This window comes from Triticum dicoccoides, chromosome 3B (genome assembly GCF_002162155.2).
Source record: "Triticum dicoccoides isolate Atlit2015 ecotype Zavitan chromosome 3B, WEW_v2.0, whole genome shotgun sequence".
NCBI lineage: Eukaryota > Viridiplantae > Streptophyta > Magnoliopsida > Poales > Poaceae > Triticum > Triticum dicoccoides.
Genome location: NC_041385.1, coordinates 380,419,721 through 380,424,031, shown reverse-complemented (window position 1 = coordinate 380,424,031; position 4,311 = coordinate 380,419,721).

Genomic DNA, 4,311 nt, shown 5'->3' with positions numbered 1-4,311 from the left:
TTATGAGGGAAACAATCTGGGGGTTAACCCATGAATGAGCATAAGATTATCTCTTGAGTCGAACATATCGAATACATCAAGAGTAAGGTACGAAGGTACAATAAGAGGTTCCAAGTGGATAGATAGTTGCTCGAAGTCTGAACCAGAGTGAGAAAGGGTTTCAGAGCAGCGAGAGTAAGTATTGCGTCTGATACCAGAATAGAGCATTAGGAAGGTGGCCCGTGAATTAAATACGAAGCCAAGCGCGAGGAATAACTTCGACAATAGGGTGTATAGGAGAGTCAGGTTTTGATCCTGTGGAACTGTGGGTTATGGGCCCACCATGTGGGTTAAAAGTAGGAAAGGCGGTGACGTCTTGCACAATCATGTAAGCAAGGCATGTCAGAGGAGAGTCTACGGGTCATGTCGGCAACAACATAGGTACCAAGGGCGAGGGACGAAGAGAACCATTTTCCTGCTCGTTGAACGAGGCGGACCAATAGGCAAATTTCTCGTCCATCGGTGGTTACCGGAATGTCCTCACCAAAATAACAGGGTCTTTCTGACAGAATTGTACACCGAGGAGTTTACATAAGCAGCAGAATATTGCTGCTTAGATCATATAGATCACAAGAAAGGTTCAAACAACCAATGGAAAGTAAAATATGATTATCATATTAAACAGAACAATGGAAAGGAAAACATGTTTAAACACATAATTCAGGGATATATCCTTCCAAAGGACAAGCAGAGCATGATATCCGTGGCAGGATATAATGTAGAAAACTCTTTAGGTACGGGGGAGAATTTTCATGATATTACCCATACAACGGTGTTAGGATAAATGATAAATAAAATTTAGCATCGTGCTTCAAATGTTCCTGTTGAAAATCGGAGTACCATTGACATGCTTCGAGATAGCATTGACATGGTCTTCAGGTGAAGATCAGACTTTGGAAACACGAAGGATCCATCAGGAATAACTTGTAGATTAAGTCTTACAATTTCCTCATGGATGAACGGATAACCTTGCTGAAAAGGAATCTATAATCATAGGTCCTCCAGCCGGGGGGGGGGTGCTAGGCATGACATCAGGTTACCGGGTTACCAAAGGATCAACATCATAACTCTCGGAAAGTTGTCCCAACCATCATATCTGACCGAGATTCAGATCCGAATGGTGTCACGATACCTCAGACTTAGGATACCTGAGAAGAAAAGGTGCAACGCAAATAGACGAAATGACATTTCAGGATTCTCAGGAAATGAACTATGGGAGTAGGTTCCTGAAACAATAGTTCATCATTAAACCAAGGAGAGGAGGAGGTGGCTGATGGGCTCAGCGATAATCCATCGAGATTTCCAAAAGATGGATTTCCACCATTAGGTGAACAAGGAGATAACATTTGTCAGATCAACTGATATAAGGAAGTATGCTCGAGGAAAACATACACAATTAAACATTGGTTGAAGGGTGCGCCCGAAGTACGGGTTGGGTTGCACGACCAATGTTAGAATGGTGATTCAATTAGCGAAGGACTTAGAATGAACTATCGTCCATTCACTTCAAAGCAATAGGGTTGCTAGGAGTTTTGAATTCACACGTCATAGCTCCATTGTCGGTATTCCGGTTGAAAACAATACGGGGACCAAGGAATGAACGAAGATGGCAAGAAGTATTATGATATCAAGAATTATTAAGAGGTGGTGAAATTCTCACCACATTCTTGACAAAAAGAGATGGTAATACTTCCGAGGTAAGGAAGATCAATTGCTGGACAGCAAGGAACTCAAGGTATAACACCAAACACGAACAAGTTTGTGTTGAACGGAAGGCAATCGAGTGGTCGATGATAACACAAATCATCGAGGGCAAGGATGGTATTTCTCATCAGGAATTCAATTGATATCCTTAAGGAGCTCGAAATGTTGATGATGATCATGACAATTTCCGTCGAGAGGTTTCATGGAGATGTAATCGGTCGGCGATGACATCAAGTCAAACGAATGATGAAGCGAAAGGTTATTGGAACCATGGGTACGTCACAAACTTGAAATCAAGTTTGTTGTTTGAGGTGAGACGATAAAACAAGGAAGATCGACGTAAGCTTAGCCCATCATCGAAATTGTGCTCCGGAAAGAAGGACCAGGTAGCACAGTTAAAATTTGGCACGATAATGATATAGTCGAGTAGGCTTGGAATGACGTGATCGGGTACAAACTCGTACTTATAGAAGCTTACTGAAGAGTTGTTGAACCGTAGAGCGGACTCGGTTCAGTTATCGGTGTCTTTGAGTGTTTAATAACTCAGAGCCCATGAAAAATTGGAATCAGTGGTAAGGTAGCACTTGATGAAGAACTTATAAGAAGTTATGCAGTACCATGATAATCTCGAGATACCAGGGGGGTAATACTCAACACAAGATCAAAGTAAAGGTCGGACTGGTGTATTGATCCATAGAAGACAATTGTTTTAACTTGTCCGAGAAATGGAATCAAAGAAGAACAATCATGGTCGGAACCACGGTTGCAAGGGATCGATTCACAGATACCATATGTTAGCTATCAAGGAAATAGTTATTATTACAAGAAGCTTCCATGATAGGATATACATCGCGTCCATGGGCATGAACACAAAGTTCAAGGTCGACTCCCACTTCTCCAATGCATAACCTTTCATTCACTTCTCACGTTCGATGATGTTGCAGTGTTGAAATTTTATCTGGTGAAGCTCCAGAAGAGTATGACTCGTGAAAACTTTCGGGTTCACACGGTTTAGAGAAGGCATATGTTCAACCCATAGGGGCTTCTTAGAAACATATACCACGAGTTTCATGAGTAAATAACACAAGCCCGAAAGCAGAGCATGGTTGACCAAGCAGAGGATACAACTTAACAAAGGCATTATGTATCAGGGGAAGAACTCACACGGTGATCAAATGTGAAGGACACTGTCGGATAACAATCCAACAAAGGACTTGATGGTCCACAAAGGATCTGATACGAGTATCGGTACTCAACTAGGGGAAGAAGAATGCAAGGAGATCAGATTATAGAAACAATTGACTAACTCAATTGTCAAATGCAAAGGAATTATGATTCCCAAATCAAGGGATCAGAAGCAATGCTCTGATTAGGGGTTGATAAGTTGAATAGCCTTAGGGTACAATCAACAACAATTGGATTGGTCGAGAACCAATTCCAGTTAAAAGAATGGCAGCTCAGCCAGAAAAGTAACTTATAAGGATCAAAGATGATTGCGTGTATTCGCAAACATATTGAGTCAACAGACTCAAAAATGATAAGGACAAGGAATGTCAATAGACTACGAGAGTTATGGGATTAACCTTAATGCAAGCAAGCAAGAATTTCAAGAGCCAAAGGCTCCAGAGGAGTTTCGGAAGATCGAATATTATTTAGAAGACTTTTGTGAAACACTAGAACAACTGGGGATGAGCGGATACTCGGCAAGCGCGAGTAATTATCCGTAGGGGTATTCATGCAGCAAGGAACTGCAGGGCAGTAAGCGTAAAGAATTCTCAGAATATCGAAGAGTATTTCAGGACATCTTGTAATAACAAGAGCAACTGGGGATGACAATATGAACGATAGGTGTAAGTAGTTATCCAGAGGGATTTATCGATGGAAGTGAATTGCAAAAGCGATGGCACATAGTTTCGAGAGCACATCGTAGAGTATCTTCAGAATCTTCTGGTGCAGCAGGCGGTCATCGGTAACAAGTGGCTCTCCGGGAGAAAGTACTTGCGAGAACCTAAAGTTAGTTTTGTTTTTAGCGAAATCATTTAACCCGAATAGAAGAGAGCTCAGAGTCCCAGAGTAAAGGTCGAGGAGTAAAAGATCCTAGTACCACCCAATGGCGACGTGGGCCCATGGGCCGCACAGCCATGTTAGTAAAAGTTTTGTAAAGTCTAGACTCGACTTCGGCCAAGGAGTTGGAAGGGGGATTCCTACAGGCAGTCGGCTCTGATACCAACTTGTGACGCCCCCGATTCAATCGTACACTAATCATGCACGCAAATGTGTACGATCAAGATCAGGGACTCACGGGAAGATATCACAACACAACTCTACAAATAAAATAAGTCATACAAGCATCATAATACAAGCCAGGGCCCTCGAGGGCTCGAATACAAGTGCTCGATCATAGACGAGTCAGCGGAAGCAACAATATCTGAGTACAGACATAAGTTAAACAAGTTTGCCTTAAGAAGGCTAGCACAAACTGGGATACAGATCGAAAGAGGCGCAGGCCTCCTGCCTGGGATCCTCCTAACTACTCCTGGACGTCGTCAGCGGGCTGCACGTAGTAGT